We start from the raw sequence: 22,767 nt of genomic DNA on the forward strand, positions 1-22,767 counted from the left end.
CAGAATTTGAGCCCATTTAAAATCCGGGTGGAATTCTCTGACATCCCTAATTATTATAGAGATTTTAGAGAATTTTGCCACGGATCCCGGGGGGCTGAATTCCAGTGAATTCAGCCCCCCGGAATCCGTGGCAGAATGGAGCCCCCCACCCCTCCACCCCATGAAAGCCCCGCGAAACGGAGCCTACCTGGCTGTGGCTGCAGCTTCGGCTCTAGCGGTGGTGGCGGCGGCGGTGGCGGTGGCAGCTGCGGCTGCTGCCAGGCTGCTGCAGCTGCAAATGGCAGCAATCATAGCGGCTGCCATTTGCGTCCCTACACCGGCCATGTGATAGGCTACATATATATTTACATAGCCTATCACGGCTAAAGCAGGGACGCAAATGGCGTAGGGGGCGCCATTTGTGTTCCCGCTTTAGCCGTGATAGGCTATGTAAATATTTACGTAGCCTATTATGGATAAATCGGGAATGCAAATGGCGTAGGGGATGCCATTTGCGTCCCTGCTTTAGCCGTGATAGGCTACGCAAATATTTATGTAGCCTATCACGGGCTACCATAGGGACGCAAATGGCATCCCCTACTCAGGACTCCATTTGCGTCTGCACCAGCCCGGCAGCGGCTGGAGGCCCTGCTGCGGGTTGGCCTGGCTGGCGACTCTGCGGCCTGGCCGTGGAGCAGAGCTGGCTGGGCAGGATTCTGGGGGGGAGGAACGGATCGCCTTCCCCCCATCAAGGATTCTGGGGGGAGGAACGGATCACCTCCCCCCACCTGCGGAACCCAGCAGAGCCAGGTAAGCGGGGTTTTGTACACCCCTAAATTATTATACATGATGTTTGTAAGCTGCCTTGAGTATCAAAGGTTTGAAAGGCAGGATAGAAATATGTCAAAGAAAAGCTGGCTCAAGCCAAAGGGACTGATTCAGGGAGCATAGCATGTCCTGTCCTTGACATACAGCCCACAAAGCATCATGGGACGAGGCAGCCTGGTTGTGGCAGCACAATGGAAAGCTTGTTCCTATGAAGTCTAAGAGTGGACTGAAGCCTTTTATGCCTCCAGGACCAGACCCCTCTTTCCAGACTCCACCCTTTCCTTGAGGACATAATGGGGCAGGTCTTTGGCTTAGTTCCCAGCGCTGCTCCTCCTTTCCAGCAATTCCTTACAGGCTTTTTGCCTATGCTCTTGGGCTGACATGGGAATGCAGGTCTCTGGAGGTGGGGTGTGGGAGAATCCAATGGGCTCTGGCTTGGTCATGAGGTGGAGGCCTGGATCAACTTCCAGCACCTCCAGTGCTGCTGGTCCTGATCCAGCCACTCCCTCCATGTGAGCTAGAATTAGCCTGGGATGTTTGTTGTTCAGGGTAAGGACCCTGATGCAGGATCAGAAAAGTAAAGGGCAAACAGCAGTGATGCTGAACTAGCCGTACTAGTTCAGGGAAGGTCAGGCCAAAGCAATCTAAGGGAAGCAATCAGCAGAAATTGCAAATAGGTCTAACTTGACTTGATAGTCAGGCTGCCTGCAATCTTTTCCTGCTTACAGGGGCCACTGGGAGCCAATGGAAGCTGAAATGGCTGGAGCCAACTTTGCATTGCCTGGAAGGGTAGGGCAGAGGAGCCATTCCTTGCAGGGCTTTTAGTGGTGACACACACAGTGATTTCTTCAGCAACATAATCCCTGTCTAATCCACATGGTCTGCAGAATATCTCTGCTTTGAATACGCTAGCAAGGACTGCTGTTCTTCCCCTTTTAATTATTTGTTGGCAGTAATGAGAGAATAATAAAATGCGTCATCTACAGTGTTTCCAGTTATTAGAGGCAGGGACCCACTCCCAAACGTAATGCATAAACCTTCCCCTTACACTGTTATGTCCATCCACTGCAGGTGCTGAAAAATGAGACATTTCAACAGCGGGACAATAAACCTGCTCTATTGTTTATTGATTGGTTTCATTAATCAGCTCTTAGTTCACTCAGCTGTGCATTTCCATAAACACTGGCCGCTGCTGTTGGTAGGATGGATCCATTCCTCCATCTGCCTTTGTTACCACATGAAACATTAAAAACATATACACCAAGAGCCAAAAGTTTGTCTTGAATGAGAAGACAATTTTGCAAACGCCCCCTCCTAAAAATCATTCAAAAAAACAAAATGACAACCACCACCACTCCTGGTTTCTTTTAAGAAAACAAAAGCTGAACTAGCAGCTGTTATTTATGTCATTTCTCACTGGCAAGTTCTGACCTAATTCTGTTCTTCCTACCTTTTGTTTCTAACACCTGCATACTCTGTAACTCATTTATTATAAGTGGATTGTTTCAATGATGGAGGCTCCTTGAGCTGAATGGATTGCTGCTTGGAGCAAGCAGAAGAAGGGCTTTTAAATAAGTAAAGTATAGCACAGGTGAGTTTAGTGTCAGGAAAGACATCCAACCATAGTCTACAGCTGACAGAATATCAGTCGCATACATGTTGTGTTACGCTTGTGATGAGATAACATGAAAAAAGTGAGCCAAAGCATCACAATGAAGAGGGTGAAATGAGAATCTCAGGTCAAGAGGCAGTCTGAGGCTAGAATTCAGATGAGACAGATGGATCAGTAAGCCAGGGAAATAGCAAGCAAGACTGGTGAAACTGGAGAGGTGTAAGAAACGCTTGCAGGGCCAAGAAGAGGAGAAGAAATAGGCAAGAGAAGCAAAAATGGGCTGCGGGTAGGGGTGTCAGAGAATTCCGCCATGGATCTCGGGGAGGCCAAACACCAGCGCCTTCGGCCCCCTGAAATCGGTGGCGGAATGGACTGCCCCCCCGGGATGGGACTTACCTTGGGCAGACCTTCCTGGCGGCGGCGGCTGCTCTGGCGGTGGTGCGGTGGCGGCGGCGGCTGGTCTTCTGATCGGCTGCCGCCGCCGCCATTTCCAGTTTAAAAAAAAAAAATGGTAGGCTATGTAAAGATTAACATAGCCTATCACAGTTAGATTTTTAAGAAACACCATAATAGGCTACGTAAATGTTTACGTAGCCTATCACGGCTGATTTTAAAAAAAACAACGCGCATACGCAAATGGCGGTGCCCATGGGTGCCACCATTTGCATTCCTTATTTTGGCACGTCTTAGTCTATGTAAACATTTACGTAGACCAAGACGGCGAAAATAAGGGGAACGTAAATGGCGGCGCCCATTTGCGTACGTGCATTTTTTTTCTTTTAAATCAGCCATGATAGGCTACATAAACATTTACGTAGCCTATCACAGCTGACTGCAGGGACGCAAACGGCGGCAGCTACGGCCGCCGCCATTTGCATCCCTGCTAGCCAGCGGCCAGGTGTCCAACCGCTGGCAGAGCCGGCCGGCGGCTCCGCAGAATCCCTGCGGAGCGGAGCCGGCCGGCCAGGATTTGGGGGGGGGGGACAGAGCTCCTCCCCCCCACACGAATGTCACCCTTCGAAAAGCTAAGTGACTTTCGTACATCCCTAGCTGCGGGTGTATAAGGCCTCAGATCTGAACCATGCTCTTAGCAGTTTTAGAGGGGCTTAGATGATCAGTAATGCTCTCTGGCTTTGGTTCAGTTCACTGCTGTTTTCCTGCTAGTAGGCCTCTTGATTTACAAGGATGTAGGGATGTACGAAAGTCACTTACCTGAACCCGAAAGTTGATTCGCGGTCGGGGGAGGTGCTCCGTCCCTCCCCTGAAATTCTGGCCAGGGGGGAAGTGCCCCGTCCCTCCCCCCCGAAATTCTGGCCGGGGGGGAGGCGCCCTGTCCCTCCGGCCATGAATCCTGTCCTCCCGGGACACAAATGGTGGTGGCCGTAGCCGCCGCTGTTTGCATCCCTGCAGTCAGCCGTGATAGGCTACGTAAATGTTTACGTAGCCTATCACAGCTGAGTGAGAGAAAAAAAACCGCGCATACGCAAATGGCGGCGCCCATGGGCGCCGCCATTTGCGTTCCTTATTTTGGCACGTGTAGTCTACGTAAACATTTATGTAGACTATGGCAAAAATAAGGGGAACGCTATTTGTGTTCCCCTTATTTTCGCCATAGTCTACATAAATCTTTACGTAGACTAGACGTGCCAAAATAAGGAACGCAAATGGCGGCTCCCATGGGCGCCGCAATTGCGTACATGCAGGGTTGTTTTTTTTTTCACTCAGCCATGATAGGCTACGTAAACATTTACGTAGCCTATCACAGTGGTTTTTTAATATCTAGCTGTGATAGGCTACGTAAATCTTTACGTAGCCTATCACTTTTTTTTTTAACTTGGAAATGGCGGCAGCGGTGGCCGGTCGGAAGACCGGCCGCCACAGCCACCACCGCCGAACCGCCGCCAGAGCCGCCGCCACCGCCAGGGACATTCGCACAAGGTAAGTCCCATCCCGGCGGGGGTGGGGCGGGGCAGACCGTTTCTTCACCAATTTCGGGGGGCCGAATGCACTGGCATTCAGCCTCCCTGAGATTCGTGGAGAAATTCTCTGACATCCCTACTGAGTCAAAGGTCAATAGAATGGCCTCAGCACATTCCATACTAACAAACTGCAGTATCTTATCAGGATGTACCTGAGAAATTAAGCTTGTTTGCCTTATAGCTGCAGGTGTCTGGACTGAGAAAGTTTTGATTGTTTTCCTTCTGACCAAGCAAGTACATATGAAGTACATATTTGGGTGCACACTTAAAAATGTGCACCTGAAATGCACACTTTCCTTATTTGAACAACAACAACACTTTCATCTAGGAATGGGATGGACCAAGCTTTGAGGTGGAACTTGGAGAACCTCAGAAAGCTCCAACCTTGCTGATTCTCCCATCCTTATACTGAACCCCAAGGCAAGGTTGTTCTCATAAGTGGCTTTCCGGAATATACAATTTCCAAGAAGTCTCAGAAGGGTGGATGAGGCTGTGAAAGTGGGTGGGCATTCTTCTCCCAGCTCTTTAAAAAATGTGTGTATTGATATGTTTAAATTGCCACAAACTCTGTCACAATACTTAGAGGTGTATTTAATGTGCTGCATAGCAAAGCTTCAATCCACTCATTAGTCTGCAGGGAGAATATGTGCCATTTCATATTGAAGTTGACATAGTGTACTGCTTTGGGCTATGGGTCCTGTTGAATTTGGGGGATATGATCAACAAACAAAGTTTCAGCTCCAATAGGCAAGGTCACCCAGGCACACCAAGGGTTGAGGTCCAAGATGGTCAAAACAATGAAAAATAGAAGCAAAGTAAGACAAAGCCAAGGTCAGATACCAGTTAAAGGAATCAAAGAGCAGAGAGCTCTAAGTGGGCCTGAGCTGGAAGCCAGATAAGCTCTGCTTGTATGTTACTCCAACATACAAATAGACTCTGACTGAGCTTTAAGAAGGACTTGGGCTTTCTAGAGCTCCTCCCACACACTGTATGAGGCCTTGTCCCTTAAAGGGGCCATGCTTGCTTTTGAAACCTTTGGCTTTAATGGCATGGAGGCAACTGGGGTGTGGTGGTTGCTTCAGAAACAGAGTCCTTGGAATCTCTCATGAGAATGGCAATGTGACTGTCAGGAGTGCCCTGGCAGCCTCTTTCAGTAGACTCCAATAGCCAACTCAAGACACAGACAAAAGGCTTCCTTTCAAAGCCTTTTACAACTTAATGACTCTTTCAGATGCTAATCATCAGTGACTAAGCAAGGAACAGCAGAGTGGCCTTTGCGCCAAGTAGTCAGTTGATCCCCGTTTGAAGGAGAGTCCCTTGAAAACCCTGAACTTATGGGCTAGGGAGAGATCCTCCCTCTTTCCCTTGGGTCCACGGGAGGCAGCCATTGCTTGCGTGCCAAACAGGCGCTACACCTCCTTTCCACACCCTCTATCGCTCATCGCTCTTTGCGTCTGCGTCGAGCATCCAGCAAGCCCACCTCCTGCACTTGCTCACTGCCAGGGTCACTGTCTATCTCAGGAATGCCAGCAAGAGGAATCTCTGCCAGCTGCTGTGCCTGTGAGGGATGACCTGGCTCCTCTCCCACGGATTGCTGATCCTCCTCAGAATCAGAACTGCTCTGGGGTTCCATTGGCTCAGTTTCCACCCTGACAGTGACCTCCTCTGGACTTCCTCTGGGGCTGGTCCCAGGGTAAGGATGTACGAATGTCACTTACCTTTTCGAAGGGCGACATTCGCAGTGGGGGGAGGCACTCCATCCCTTCCCCCGAAACTCTCTCCGGCTGGCTCCGCTCCGTGGAGATTCCGCGGAGCCACCGGCCGGGGCCACCCACAGCCGGACATCCGGCCACTGGGCAGCCTGCAAAGGGATGCAAATGGCAGCTGCCGTAGCCGCCGGCATTTGCGTCCCTGTATTTTGCCATGATAGGTTATGTAAATATTTACCTAGCCTATCACGGCAAAAAACAAAAACAAACAGCAAACGCAAATGGTGGCGGCTACGGAGGCCGCCATTTGCGTTCCCTTTTTTTTTGCCATGATAGGCTACATAAATATTTACGTAGCCTATTACGGCAAAGAAAAAAAGGGAACGCAAATGGCAGCCACTATGCCATTTGCACCCCTCTCTATTGTTGTAATAGGCTACATAAAGATTTATGTAGCCTATCACACGGCAAAAAAAAGGGAACGCAAATGGCAGCCGCCGTAGCTGCCGCCATTTGCATTCCCTTAGTTTTGCCTGATAGGCTACGTAAATACTTAGGTAGCCTATCACGGCTTCCGCAGGGATGCAAATGGTGTCCCTGTGTTAGCCGTGATAGGCTATGTAAGTATTTATGTAGCCTATCACGGCTATATGGAAGAAGGGAATGGCGGCCTCAGACGCGGCCGCCATTCACAATGCAGCGCGGACGGCAGCAGGTAGGTGCTCCGTTCCGGGCCCATTTCGCGGGGGGGGGGCAGGGGGCTTTTTTCTGCCATGGATTTCGGGGGGGCGAATGCACTGCCATTTGGCTTCACTGAGATCCATGGCGGAATTCTCTGACATCCCTATCCCAGGGGCTATTCTGGGGCTGAAGGCCTTGAGGAAAGAGGATCATCAGTGGGTGCTTCCATGGTCACATCCTCTTCTGAGTCTGAGATCTATATTAGAGCTAGGGATGTACAAAAGTCATTTACCTTTTACGAAATTTGATTCACGGTAGGGGGGAGGCGCTCCGTCCCTCCCCCTGAAATTCTGGCTGGGGGGGAGGTGTCCCATCCCTCCCCCCCAAATTCTGGCCGGGGGGAGGCGCCCCGTCCCTCCCGCCGTGAATCCTGTCCTGCCGGGTCTGCAAATGGCGGCAGCCATAGCCGCCGCCGTTTGCGTCCCTGCAGTCAGCCGTGATAGGCTACGTAAATGTTTACGTAGCCTACCACAGCTGAGTTAAAAAAAAAAAAACCGCGCGTATGCAAATGGCGGCACCCATGGGCTTCGCCATTTGCGTTCCTTATTTTGGCACGTCTAGTCTACGTAAACATTTACGTAGACTACGGCGAAAAGAAAGGGAACGCAAATAGCGTAGACGCTACGCTATTTGCATTCCCCTTATTTTCGCTGTAGTCTACGTAAATGTTTATGTAGACTAGACGTGCCAAAATAAGGAACGCAAATGGCAGCGCCCATGGGTGCCGCCATTTGCGTGCACGCGGTTTTTTGGTTTTTTTTTAACTCAGCCGTGATAGGCTACGTAAACATTTACATAGCCTATCATGGTATTTTTTAAAAATCTAGCCGTGATAGGCTACGTAAATCTTTATGTAGCCTATCACGTTGTTGTTTTTTTTTAACTTGGAAATGGTGGTGGTGGCAGCCGGTCGGAAGACCGGCCACCGCCGCCACCACCAAGTCGCCGCCGAACGTCCACTGGAGCCGCCACCACCAGGGAGATTCGCCCAAGGTAAGTCCCGTCCCGGGGGGGCGGGGGGGCAGACCGTTTTGCCACCGATTTCAGGGGGCCAAATGCACTGGCATTCAGCCTCCCCGAGATTCATGGCAAAATTCTCTGACATCCCTAATTAGAGCCATTTCCATCTGAGGAGGGGGAGTCAGAACCTTGTGTCATAAGACAAAGACTGAATTCCTCAAGCATTCCTATCTTAGTTGAAGATCTGGGACATTGCTGGATTGTTTGCTAAATCCTTAGATGCTAATTTTATAACTATGAAAGAACATCCATGTGTTCTTGCTTCAGGAAATATGGGTAGTCAACATTGTGAAGATCTCTTTCCTCCGGCTATTTACTATTTCCTCCGGCTATTCCCTCCGACTATTTGCGTTGCCCTTATTTTCGCCGTAGTCTACGTAAATCTTTACGTAGACTAGACGTGCCAAACTAAGGAACGCAAATGGTGGCGCCCATGGGCTGCCGCCATTTGCGTATGCGTTTTTTTTTTCCCCCAAAGTCACCCGTGATAGGCTACGTGACGATTTACGTAGCCTATAACGGCTGACTTTGGAAATCTAGCCGTGATAGGCTACGTAAATCATCACGTAGCCTATCACAGGTGTTTTTTTTGTTCGTTTGTTTACTTTTTTATTTTGTAATGGTGGCGGCGGCAGCCGCCGAACTGCCGCCGGGACCCGCTGCCAGGAGGGACATTCGGCCACGGTAAGTCCCATCCCGAGGGGGGGGCGGGGGGCCGGCGGAGAATTTCCCCAACACTTTTGGGGGCCGAATGCCTCGGCCTCCTGAAGATTCATGGAGAAATTCTCTGCCATCCCTAAAAAAGACCTAATGAACAACTTGGGGAAAATGTATTAGGAACAAACTTTGCTCCATTAAGCTCTTGGAGTTAAGAAACTGCCTGTTGCAGTTGAGAAGTCATCAGGTCCCTTTCAAATTATATAATAGCTTGGTTTCCCAGCTGATACCACTTTTGTCCTAGCTAGATCAACCCAGAATGAAAGACATAACAATGAATGGTTCAGTCAGTGCAGGACATAAGATGACACATGCCTGCTAAGGAAGGAAGCAAAAGGCGTTAATGCCCAAAGGAAACCCTGAGCTTTCCAAGTGCTATGCCATCTCAGCCAGAAGTGTAACACAACAACAACAACTGTAGAAAAATAATTTTAATTTAAAATAGCTATAAAAAAGCTGCAAGAGATAAAAGACTCAGCTTTGTTTTTGAAATTAATTTCCTGTGTGTGTGTTTGTGTGTGTGTGTGTGCGTGCGTGTGTGTGTGTATAAAAGCAATTAATCATATTGTGTGTGTGTGTCTGTGTATTTTGGCCTAGCAAACTTTTCAAATTTTTTCCAAAGAGGCACGCCCCAATTTTGGCAGCTTGTTTAAAACATTTAGACCAAACTGGCCATCTCCATCTTCTGGATTAAGTGCAGAGTGATCCCTCTATCTAATAAATGAAACAGAGGGCAAGTCCAATGATTTGCAAACTGGAACAGAATTCTTGTACATCGCCATTCTGGATCCAGCCTCAGCATTTGGCCCTACTGATAGAACACATTGATGGCACTTGAATCAATTGATAGTCAAAAACACTTGCACAACTTGACAAAATGAAAATGATTACAAGAAAACATCCAAATAAAAATGTATCTGTACATTTGACAGATCCAATTCACACTGCTGGGGAAATGCAGCAAGGATGCATTTTACCCCTTATATTGTCTGATCTGTATATAAATCATTTAGTTTTGGCACTTAAAGGTGACATCTGTTTCCTGGCTGGGATTTATGATCAACCCCTTTTAGCTATACTTGTTGCAGATGATGTTGCCCTTCTAACCCAGAACAGAATTGGACTTAAGCCTTTATTAAGGGGCAGATACTCTTTATAAGAAAAACAGAGTGTATATAGAGTGGCCCAAAAGTAGGCATACAGTTGTTTAGAATGTTGATGGGAGGGGGGAGAGAATGTGTTGGTAGAAGATGTGTGGCTGGAGTGAGAATGACAGTTGGGAAGAGTGAGTGTAAATGTAAATGTAATAAACGTCATGTAATGGAATACATTTCGAGCACTTATGAGATTAAACAGTGTTAAAGAAATGTAAATGTAATAAACAATGTAATAAAATGCAAATAAACTATACCATATACCTACTTTTGGGCCACTCTGTATATTCCTCACAATGTAATCATAACTGAGAATTCTAATGTGTGTCTGATGTAACAGTAGATTATATTCTTGAGGATTTGTCTGTACATTTTTACTATATCGTAAGGATTCCCCCCCCCCTTGCAATAAAGAAATAATTAAGTCCCGATTGTCTAGTAATGTACACTACTACCTGGCTACTGGTCCTGCAATTTTCACCCTTTGGGTGACTTTCAAATCTTGGTGGTGTCACCAAAAAGAAGTTAAGATTTGGGGGGGTTGACAAGTGAGTTGATTTTCACAGCCAGTTGGGCAATTCTCCCCATCATGATTGGCACTAATTGGGCCCCTTCTTGTCAGTCTTGGGAAGGAAGATGAAGGCTTTATCAAGACGGTTCTTTTTCTTCACTTCTTTTTTCACCTTCTGTGCATGGCTGAGATGTGTAGGAGGCTAGCAATGATGTTGCTGGTGTGGTAACTGCCTTGGGATAAAAGACATTCCTGAGCCCATCTCTTTTGAATTCCTTTCTGGCTTTGATGTATGCAAGGACTGCAGTGTGACTGTGAGTCTTCATCTTTGAACGAAGCAGATATTGACCCACCTGTGACTAGGAGTGCACGAAAGCCACTTACCTGGTCTCGCAGCTTGCTTCGCGGTGGGGGGGAGGCGCTTCGCTGCTCCCCCCGAAGTTCAGGCCGGGGGGGGAGGCTTCCCGCCTCGCCCGGCTGAAATTCAGGCCGGGGGGGAGGCTTCCCGCCTCTCCCGGCTGAAATTCAGGCCGGGGAGGAGGCGCCTCGCCTTGCCCGGCCGCGAAATAAAAAGTAAAAAAAAAACGCCCCCGTGATAGGCTTCGTGATGATTAACGTAGCCTATCATGGCTAGATCTCCAAAGTCAGCCATGATAGGCTACGTTAATCGTCACGTAGCCTATCACGGGTGACTTTAAAAAAAAAAAAAAGTGCGTACACAAATGGCAGCCCCCATAGGGAGCCGCCATTCGCGTTCCTTATTTGGTCGCTGTAGTCTACGTAATCTTTACGTAGACTACAGTGACCAAATAAGGAACGTGAATGGCGGCTCCCTATGGGGGCCTCCATTAGCCGTATGCGCTTCTTTTTTTTTTTAAGTCACCCATGATAGGCTACGTGACGATTTACGTAGCCTATCATGGCTGACTTTGCAAATGTAGCTGTGATAGGCTACATTAATCGTCACGTAGCCTATCATGGGGGCTTTTTTTTTTATTTACTTTTCTTGGAATGGCGGCAGCGGCAGCCGGTCGAAAGACCGGCTGCTGCCTCTGGCCCTGTCGAAGACCTGAAGAACCGCTACTGGGACCCGCCGCCGGGAGGGACATTCGGGAAAGGTAAGTCCCGTCCCGGGGGGGGTGCGGGGGGTGGGGGGTGCAGAGAATTTCTCCCCAAAACTACTTCGGGGGGCCGAACACGTTGGCACTAGGCCCCCTGAAGTTTCGGGGAGAAATTCTCCCCCATCCCTACCTGTGACGTGGTGGCCACTGCATATCTTTATCTGTGCTGCACTGCCTCATCACTACCTTCCAAGGATTGTGTGAGATCTAATACTGGAGACTAGGGATGTACAGACAGACTGTGTAAAATCCACTCCATCTGTGTTTCACGGATTGTCAGGCGCCTTTCGTTCCAGTCCCACAGACAGATGTGAATAATTTTTTTTTCTTGCAGAAAAATACGGAAATAAGTATGTAAATATTTATGTAAGTATTTACATAATTTACCTCAGTATATAACATTTAGCATATTGTCCCCTATTCCATTCACTGTTTCCTCAACAGAAACATATGTATTTTTCTACGGATTTATATGCGTACATTTCGGGAAAGTAAAAAAATCATCGAAAGTCCATGGACTCCACACGGCCTGAGGGAGGTGCTCCATGGTGGATTCCACAGGTTGGATTCTTAGAAATTCAAGATCATTTAAATCTGTCTTGAATTTCTCCAGCATCCCTAGAGGAGACAGAAGAATGCTGTGAGGAAGGGGAAGGGAATAGAGGCATGGTTGGGCACCATCTGAGTGCCCACACTGCAGCAGAGGGCCATTGATGGGAGCCTCCTGGACTTGTTCCTTTTCACCATTGAAACCTTCTTGTTCACCTGGCTCTCACTCTGGACCAGACAATGGTGGTGGTGAGAAGGAGGAGCAGTAGATGCCACCGCCTACTGGCTCACTGTCTCTCTGCCTGTCATACGCTCAAGTGGTAGTGAGGAGGAGGAGGAAGATGAATAACTGCTGGTGTGAATGGTGGTGAAAATGCAGGCAGCCCATTGGAGGTGCCTTGCCCAAGGGCCCTCAAAAACCTGGAGCCAACACCATGAGAGCATTGTGTCCTCCTTTATCCTTAGCCAGAGGGAAGAGGAGACTACTCAAACCTTGTTCATTTTCCTCTGCAGCTCCTGGCTGTCTTCTAAGAAAGGCATGAGAGTTCCTTCCTTCCTCTGCCATGCAGCCTTCCAGCTTCACCAGTTCTCAGAGATGTATGAGAAATGGGGATGGACGCATTACTCACCATCCGTTCCGCGACGGTGTCCGCAGGGGGGAGGAGGCGATCCGTTCCTCCCCACCGGAATCCTCCAGAGCGGCTCTGCATTCAGAGGATTTCGCAGAGTGGCACTCTGGCTCCACGGCGCTGGCAATATGGTAATGGCAGCTGCCATTACCGTATTCCTTGGAGAAATACAGCTGCAAATGGAATAGTGGGCACCACTTGCATCTGTAAAGCACTGAGTTTACCCTAATTGCAGCCATTTACAGCTCTATTTAGGTAAAAAAAACAGCGCTTTACAGCCGCAAGTGGCATTCACTACGCCATTTGAGGCTGTATTTCTCCAAGGAATATGGTAATGGCAGCCGCCATTACCATATCGTCAGCACTGCAGAGCCATTCCGTGGGGAATCCTCCAGATGTGGAGGCAAGTGGAGTCATTCCGCTGCGGATTCCGGAGGCCGGATTCCAAAGAATCCAGCCTCATTTGAGTCTGTGGCGGAATTCTCCAACATCCCTAATGAGAAATCATTTGCATGTTGGTGTTGACCAGAATTTACCCAGTGTTCACCTCCAGAAACAGAACATAGATCCGATCTCAATCTGAGGTCTGTACATTTCTGAACTTACGATGCAATTTGGGGAACGACAAAAAAATGTGTTTGCAAAACGCATACATTTGAAAAATGTGCATGAAAAAACATGCATACATTTAAAAATTGCACACAAACATGCTTCAAACAATGCAACAAAAATGTCTCTATTTCACAGATACACACTGTTGATGCATACATTTGGGAAAAAAATGCATATGAAAACACACACAAATTTGCATGTGAAAAGGGGGGGAAAGCTCACAATCTGATACGGACATGAGCTGGAATGATCTTCAAAGTGGAATCTGGAGAATCTGAAGAGCTTGTGGTTTGGTGATCTGCACATCTTTATCTGTTTCTTGCCTCCTTTTACTTATTCATGGGTAGGCTCTGGCTCCTGAGGGGGCTTCCTTCTGGCTCCAGGGAACCAATGATCTGGGAATATGGGCAGCTTCCTCATACCAGGTTAGGCTGCCCCCCACCCCGCCCTGAACAGTATTACTTTGACTGGCATAGAGCTCCTTCCTTCTCCCTCCACTCCTCAGCCATTTTTATGCAACTTCAGATTCTAGTTTAAAATAAAGCTGAGCTACACCTACTCACACTTTTTGTGCAAACTTCTTTTTAAAAAAGCCTTCCTCTTTTTTGGTAATTTTTGGAACTTCTTGAAAAAATAAAATAAAGTACACCTGTCCATTTAAATTGCTCTTGCTCTCACTTCTTAGGGACATGACCATGTGGCCAAATCTGTTGGGCTGTATAGCACTGGGATACCATCCTGTTTATATCATCGTCCCTTATTGGGCAGGATCACCCATGTGACTAATGCAGGAAGAAAGAAGAAGCTGTAGCCAGGGGAAGCACTGGCACCAAACCAAGTTATAAAACAAGGAATGTGCATGTGGTCTATCATGCTGGGGGAGAAATTTCCTCCCCACCAAAATCACCAGGTCTGTCTGTACCTGAAAATAAAAACTGAGAGAGATTCAGCATAGCCCTACTCAGTATCCAGCCCTTCTCCTCTGCTTCAGTCTACTGTCCTCCATCCTTGCCTGTGGCTGGTGTGTGCCCTGTTAAAATACCCGATGTCCCTGAAAGAAATACATCTCAAGCAGGCATATTTCAGTGGTGGGAGAAGTGATTTCTGTGGATGAACTGGTGAAGCACCATAAATGGAAAGCAGCTATATAAATGCAAGCAGTTTACTCGGCATTTAGATACAAGGTGATGATTCAATTAATGGCTCCCCAAAATAGATAGAAATGGCTCTCAGAACTGAACAGCTTTCATTCAGGTGCTCAGTTTAATTGTCAAGGTTATTTTGGGAGCTCTCCCAATCTCTCACAAAAATAAAAGTCTTTTAGCTATCCCCCTGAATGACAGTGCATCCTACTATCAAGCAGTGCTTTATTGCCCACTCAAAAGAAAACTCGCCATGACGTATCAAGACAAAAATAAACTCAGAGACAAGGTTTGTTGTAAGATATCCATATTTGCCACTGGGTCTTATTTCATATGAGCAGACAATGATGGATTGCTTGTATTTTCCTTCTCTGTAGATATAATGAATAGGGGACTCTTCTTTAGCAGGGGCTTTCCAATAGAGATTCAGCTGCAGAAATGGATTCTTACACTAGCCACACAGCCACAAATGCAGTTTAATGAGATTCCCCTAGATCCAAAATACATTTATACTTCAGCACACTGCACTGATCTGAACAGAACATTCTGCCAAGTTAAGGGTGATTGGGGGGTCATCGTAGTATTCGTAGCAACCTCCTCAGATGGTCTGGTGGAGGACGCAACATGTCGGCAGGATAGAGGGCAAGGCCACAATACAGCAAAGTAGACAACATGGTGTGCCACTGTGGCCACTTGGGAGGGAGAGTGAAATTACACCACTGTATGTGACATTATTATGACTGCACTTTGTTGATCCTGCACAAGTGGAGACAAGGGGCTTTGTGACACGAGGCTCAATCAGGATGACAAAACCCCACTTGTCCACCCTGGCTGGCATTGCACTGATTGATGCTGCACTTCCCAGTCTATTCCTGCTATACCGCTGCCTGCCCGGGACTTCCCAGGCAACCACATGGCTCTCCTGTTGTGCATCCTTCCACCTTCCAGAAACCAGTTATATACATTTCAGGTCTACTTGCTAACTTGAAGGCTGTGTGTGCCTGAGGTTGCCATCAGGTCAGGAGAAGGCAAGCTATGCAGCCTGATGCACTTCATAGATGGGTGAGCTAGTACAGAGTTGGGCTGACAAGCCGGTGAGCTGCCTGGTAATGGGGTGAGTAACGATCTGAGAGGGCAGGTAGGCAGAGAAGTAACTATGAGCACAGCTTTTACTCAAATGGCAGGTTACTCAGACTGAGGAGCCAGACCACAGACCTTTATAGCTTCAGCTGGAACCATGTCAGCCCTTGCTGTCACTTGACTCTTGTTGAGTGTCTCTCTGTAGTACAACTTTCTGCAGGTGCATTGGTGGCACCTGAGAACAGAAGGGATCAGGCCAGCAGCTTGCTCTTCCAAGAAGCTTCCATAGCTGTGCAGAGAACAACATACCTGGATGTGGCTACTAGAGTTGTTGCCCCCTCCTCCCAGAGCCTCTGGTCTCTTATATTTGCTCAGCAAACACAAACCTCCCTCTTCCATAGAGCCAGACAGCTATCATATGGCACCTCTTCATCCTTTGGATGACTTGCTCCCATTAGTAATCTGTACCGGAAGAGCTATCCTTTCTTGGCATGCAACGATTAGCAAAATCTGGCTGCAGGACCCACATCATTGATACTTCTAAGAAGTAGGACTGAGAAGCAGGGCCACATCATTGCCTCTGCTAAGACACCAGTTCCCACCCTGTCCCTCACCTATTTCCATTCCAGCTAGAGATGGATGGATCAGTCTAGTTCCAGCTCATGCCATTTCCTCATGTTCTCATTCAAAAGTTAGCAACATCATGCTCCTGCATCAAACTCTGAGTTAAACAGAAAAAGAAAAAAAGGAAAAAACCTGCAAGAAAATTCACATTATTTTGAGTGTTTTTTTTCTCACACAAAATAAGCATCCCAGTACATATTTTACCCTAAAATATGCATTTTTGTATGCACATGAGCCTAAAATATGCATTTTTATATCTCAAGCATATAAATTTTGGCGGGTTTTGAGCTGAAAATTGTACTACAAAATTCAGAGAAGTGTGAATGTTGTTCAGTCGTTAAGTCATGTCCGACTCTTCATGACCCCATGGACCATAGCACACCACACCTTCCTGTCCTCCGCTCTCTCCCGGAGTGTGCTCATATTCATATTCATTGCATCGGTGATGCTATCTAGCCATCTCATCCTCTGCCGTCCCCTTCTCCTTTTGCCTTCAATCTTTCCCAGCATCAGGGTCTTTTCCAGTGACTTTTCTCTTCGCATTAGGTGGCCAAAATATTTGAGCTTCAGCTTCAGTATCTGTCCTTCCAATGAGCACTCAGGGTTGATTTCCTTTAGGATGGACTGATTTGACCTCCTTGTAGACCAGGGGACTTGTAAGAGTCTTCTCCAGCATCACAGACTCATAAGAGTCTTCTCCAGTACCACAGTTCAAAAGCATCAGTTCTTTGGCACCCAGCCTTCCTTATAGTCCTACTCTCACAGCCATACATTACTACTGGGAAAACCATAGCTTTGATTATATGGACCTTTGTCGGCAAGATGACGTCTCTGCTTTTGACTATGCTGTCTAGGTTTCCCAAAGCTTTCCTCCCAAGGAGCAAGCGTCTTTTAATTTCATGGCTACAGTCACCGTCTGCGGTGATCTTGGAGCCCAAGAAAATAAAATCTGTCACTGCTTCCATTTCTTCCCCTTCTATATGCCACGAAGTGATGGGACCAGATGTCATGATCTTATTTTTTTTAATGTTGAGTTTCAAACCAGCTTTTGCACTCTCCACTTTCACCCTCATCCAGAGGCTCTGTAGATCCTCTTCGCTTTCTGCCATTAGGGTGGTATCGTCTGCGTATCTGAGGTTGTTGATAATTCTCCCAGCAATCTTAATTCCGACCTGTGATTCATCCAACCCAGTGTTTCTCACGATGTACTCTGCATATAAATTAAATAAGCAGGGTGACAATATACAGCCTTGTTGTACTCCTTTCCCAATTTTGAACCAATCGGTTGTTCCATGTCCGGTTCTTACTGTTGCTTCTTGACCCTCGTACAGGTTTCTCAGGAGACAGGTAAGGTGGTCTGATACTCCCATCTCTTTAAGAATTTGCCACAGTTTGTTGTGATCCACACAATCAAAGGCTTTAGTGTAGTCAATGAAGCAGAACTAGATGTTTTTCTGGCATTCTCCTGCTTTCTCCATGATCCAGTGAATGTTGGGGATTTGATCTCTAGTTCCTCTGCCTCTTCGGAACCCAGCTTGTACTTCCGGTAGTTCTCAGTTTACATACTGCTGAAGCCTAGCTTGTAGGATTTTGAGCATAACCTTGCTGGCATGTGAAATGAGCACAAATGTACGGTCATTTGAACAGTCTTTGGCATTGCCCTTCTTTGGAATTGGAATGTAAACTGACCTTTTCCAGTCTTGTGGCCACTGGTGAGTGTTCCAAATTTGTTGGCATATTGAGTGCAGCACTTTAACAGCATCATCTTTTAGGATTTTAAATAGCTCAGCTGGAATACTGTCATCTTCGCTAGCTTTGTTGTTAGTAATGCTTCCTAAGGCCCACTTGACTTCACTCTCGAGGATGTTCGGCTCAAGTTCAGTGACCGCACTATCATGGCTATCAGGGACATTCAGATCTTTCCTGTATAGTTCTTCTCTGTATTCTTTCCACCTCTTCTTAATCTCATCTGCTTCTGTTACGTCCCTGCCTTCTTTGTCCTTTATCATGCCCGTCTTTGCACAAACGTTCCCTTGAGATCTCCGATTTTCTTGAAAAGATCTCTAGTCTTTCCCATTCTCTTGTTTTCCTCGATTCCTTTGCATTGTTCATTTAAGAAGGCCTTCTTGTCTCTCCTTGCTATTCTCTGGAACTCGGCATTCAGTTGGATATATCTTCCCCTTTCTCCCTTGCTTTTTGCTTCCCTTCTTTCGTGAGCTACTTGTAAAGCCTCATCAGACAGCCACTTTGCTTTCTTGCATTTCTTTTTCTTGGGGATGGATTGAGTTGCTGCCTCCAGAACAATGTCACGGACCTCCGTCCATAGTTCCTCAGGCACTCTGTCTACTCCATTTCTTCTAAGGGATTCTTGCCCACAGTAGGAGATATAATGGTCACCTGAATTAAATTTGCCCATGCTTGTCCATTTTAGTTTATTGATTCCCAAGATGTCAATGTTCAATCTTGCCATCTCATGTTTGACCACCTCCAGCTTATCTTGTTTCATTGATCTTACATTCCAGGTTCCTAAACAATATTGTTCTTTACAGCATCAGATTTTCTTTTCACTACCAGACACATCCACAGCTGAGTGTCCTTTCGGCTTTGGCCCAGCCGCTTCACTCTTTCTGGCGCTACTTGGAAATACCCTCTGCTCTTCCCCAGTAGTGTATTGGACACCTTCCGACATCTTCCAGCATCATATCTTTTAGCCTTGTGATACATTCCATGGGGTTTTCTTGGCAAGACTACTGGAGTGGGTTGCCATTTCCTTCTCCAGTGGACCACATTTTGTCAGAACTTTCTGCCATGACCTGTTCATCTTGTGTGGCCCTGCACAGCATAACTTATGGCTTCACTGAGTTATGCAAGCCCCTTCACCACAACAACGCAGTGATCCATGAAGGGGAGAAGTGTGAATACCAGTGAATAACTACATTCTAATCTCTGTATTAGTCTGGGAAGTGTGAATCAGGTTGATTTGCTTAAAATGCAGACCAAACAAAATCCTTGAGCATTCCTAATAGAAGCTTGCCATTATAAGAACTTTATTTTTTAAGAACTGGTCCTGACTTAGTTTGTTTCCTCTTCCCTACCGATCCCTTGTTCCTTTTCTGTCATGTCCTTTAGATTGTAAGCCTGAGAGCGGGGACTATCTTGTTCATTATTGATTTTATGTAAACCAATCTGGGAGCCTTTTCAGGTGAAGAGCAGAGTAAAAATGATTTAAATAAATACATAAAATCAGAAAATGCCTCAGCCAAATGGGAATGCTCTGACGCAACACGCCAAATAGTTGCATTTTAAAAAACTGTTTTTAGAAATCAGCATTTTTTAATCAGTGACAAGTTGGTCACAGGTGGTAAATTGTGGATAACAACTTAATTTGGATGTATGTTAGAGGGAATTTAAGGTGTCAGGTTGTGCAGAGCTGGCTGGCATAAACTAGCTACATACTTACCTGCAAGGAACATAATACACAGTGTTCCCTCTTTTTATAATGATTGCTAACCATGATTTTCTTTCTTCCTTTTTTCTTTCTTTTCAAAAGGGCTTCTTTAATTGAAGGTTTAGAAAATTACACCTGTTCCAATTCCCCTGTAGTGATGAGTCATGCATCGGGTTTTGCTGTACTCAAAGCTGGTTCATACGGTCTGAATTGGCTTCTATGCAAAGGGAACATCTGCTCACACAAGAGGACATAGGAGAAACTTATTTGTGAAAGGTGTCACTTCTGTTAGCATGATGCCCTGAGGAACTCAGGACAAAAGAGCTGCTGCATCTTCTCTAAGCCAATTTCTCCAGTTTTATACTGCTCACACAAGTATTGGTTTGTTTGTTAAACTTATATCCCACCCTTTCTCAAAGGAACTTAAGGGTGACATACATGGATCTGCCCCCCTCCTGATTTGCACAATGTGAATTAGGGTTAGGCTGAGAGATTGTGATTGGCTCGGGTTAATCCAGTGAGCTCCATGGCTGTGTGAGGATTTTGACTGGGATCTCCACAACCAAAGTCCAATGTTCTAACTCAGACTTCTCCAATGTGGTGTCTTCCAGATGTTCTGGACTACAGTTCCCAACATCTCTGATGATTGGCCATGATGGATGGGGGGGGTGGGAGATGTTGTTCAAAACATCAGGAGGACATACATTGGGGAAGGGTGCTATAACCACTACACTACACTGTCTCACATAAACCAGTAATTTTAGAGCTCTTGTACCAGTGAAGATTTAGATCAGGTGAAGGCAACATGTTGACATCCATCTGGTTTGGATTACAGCTTCTATAACCCCTGACTATTGGTCAGCTGGCTGGGGCTTCTGGGAGTTGTCATCCAAAACATCTGAAGAACACCAAGCTGACTGCCCCTTGTTTAGATCATAGAATCATAGAGTTGGGAGGGACCTTAGAATTCATCTAGTCCAACCCCTACTCAGTGCACATCTGCAGTGCAGGATGAAACTATAGCATCCCTGACAGACATGGTCATCCAGCCTCTGCTTAAATGCCTCTAGAAAAGGACAGGACGCTAACTAGGGGTGGACGAAAGTCACTTACCTTTTCTCGAAGCTTGTTCACGGTGGGGGGGAGGCGCTTCGCTGCTCCCCCCGCGAAGTTCAGGCCGGGGAGGAGGCTTCCCGCCTCGCCCAGCCACGAACGCGAAAGTTAAAAAAAAAAAAAAAGCCCCCTGATAGGCTACGTGATGATTCACGTAGCCTATCACGGCTAGATCTGCAAAGTCAGCCGTGATAGGCTACGTCAATCGTCATGTAGCCTATCACGGGTGACTTAAAAAAAAAAAAGTGCTTACACTAATGGCGGCCCCCATAGGGAGCCGCCATTCGCGTTCCTTATTTAGTCGCTGTAGTCTACGTAAATGTTTACGTAGACTACAGCGACCAAATAAGGAACGGGAATGGCAGCTCCCTATGGGGGCCGCCATTATCCGTACACACTTTTTTTTTTTTAAGTTACCCATGATAGGCTACGTGACGATTGACGTAGCCTATCATGGCTGACTTTGCAAATCTAGCCGTAATAGGCTACGTGAATCGTCACGTAGCCTATCAGGGGACTTTTTTTTTCCTTTTATTGCAGTGGCGGTGGCGGCAGCCGGTCGAAAGACCGGCTGCTGCTCCCGCCCCGCTCGAACACCCGCCGAACCGCTGGCCGGACCCGCCGCCGGGAGGGACATTTAGCGAAGGTAAGTCCCGTCCCGGGGGGGGGGTGCGGGGTGCGGGGGGGGTGCAGAGGATTTCTCCCCGAAACTTGTTCGGGGGGCCGAACACGTTGGCGCTCGGCCCCCCGAAGTTTCGGGGAGAAATTCTCCGCCATCCCTAACGCTAACTCTCAAGGCAATCCGTCCCACTGTCAAACACCTCGTACCATTAGGAATTCTCTCTTAATGTTTAGCTGAAATCCCCCCCCCGCAATTTGCATCCATTTCCACACATAAAATAGTAGAAACTGCTATAGTATGCCAATGATTTCACCCCTTCGATATCATGGTTTTATGTGCACACTGTAATAATCTGATTGGAAATCTAACTGCAACTTGCTAGTCAGAATTTATTTTATCAGTGGCAGATTTACTTTGATGCAGTGTGGTGGATTATGGGTGTTGGCAGATTTTTCATCCACATATGGATTGCCAGATGACATCCCAGCATGCACTGCATGGTGTCCCTGAGAAACAATCCACATATTTCTGAGGACTGGAGAAGTAGATACAAGTCTCATGAGACTGCAGATACCACCATTGACTTAGAAATCGATTGGGTTAGAAGAAAATGTGGTGAAGGTAGTATTGTTTCTCATCTCCTAAAGTGAAATTTTTGAGATGCACTTGGGGGGTCCTGCTTAACTGAAAATAGCTGCAGGGATTTCAAGGCAAGTTTATATGGATTTTGATAAGATTAGTAACACTTGGAGTGGAGGTGGATGATGATGTTTTGTGTCACTAAGCCAGGGGTGGGCAACTTGTTGTACATGATCCAGATGTCTTGGCCTACAACTCCCATCAGCCCTAGCTAGCATAGCCAATGGTGAAGGATGATGGGAATTGTAGGCTGAAACATCTGGAACTCACCCCTGCTCTAAGCAAATAGATAATTTTTGGAGTACATCCCACAATGCCATTAATTTCATAATATGGAATAAAAAGGAACAATTAATAATTAATTAGTTTTGTTCTTATTCCACATTCCCAGGGTGAACATGGAGAGGGGATCTAAAATCAAGGTGGTCAATCAATAGCTTTTGCTTTAAATAAAGGAAGTGTCTGAGCCCAGCTAGGATCATGGGCAATTGTAATCAAATCCAGATTGGAGGCACGCAGACTCCAATCCAGGGTCGCTTTCTATGATGTGTTGGGGTTGGGTGTAATTGAGATGGAAGCTGGAGCCTGTAGTCCAGCAGGCAGATGCTCTGCTCTGTAGACGAGGCAGGAGCAGAATGCAAATCTCCTGAAGTTCCTGGTATCAAGCTCAGTCAGTCCAGAGGCTTTATATTGCTTGCCAAATGCCCAGTTGATGTTCTACATTCCTGTTACTTTCAGTGCCTGGATTGGCCCAGAGTGTACATATTTCCAGGTAGCTCACTCACTATTAAGCCTGAGCCATAGGTAGATGTTGTACATGGTCCAGAGCCAGGGGGAACATAGCCAGAGAATAAAAGCTGGGGGACCAAACCATCGAGTTGGAGGCAACAGGAACACATCAGAGCAAGGAAGACCTTGTTAGTCAGCCAATGCCACAG

At 46.8% G+C, this 22,767-nt stretch overlaps 1 protein-coding gene across 2 annotated transcripts in view; it reads left to right on the plus strand.

The window, feature by feature from the left end:
• KIRREL3 (kirre like nephrin family adhesion molecule 3) overlaps nucleotides 1-22,767 on the plus strand; it is a 1,205,284-nt gene that overhangs the window by 324,911 nt on the left and 857,606 nt on the right. The gene's annotated exons all lie outside the window — the stretch shown is intronic.

This window comes from Heloderma suspectum, chromosome 6 (genome assembly GCF_057233095.1).
Source record: "Heloderma suspectum isolate Gila_16-S chromosome 6, 16-S_ref, whole genome shotgun sequence".
Taxonomy (NCBI): Eukaryota; Metazoa; Chordata; class Lepidosauria; order Squamata; family Helodermatidae; genus Heloderma; species Heloderma suspectum.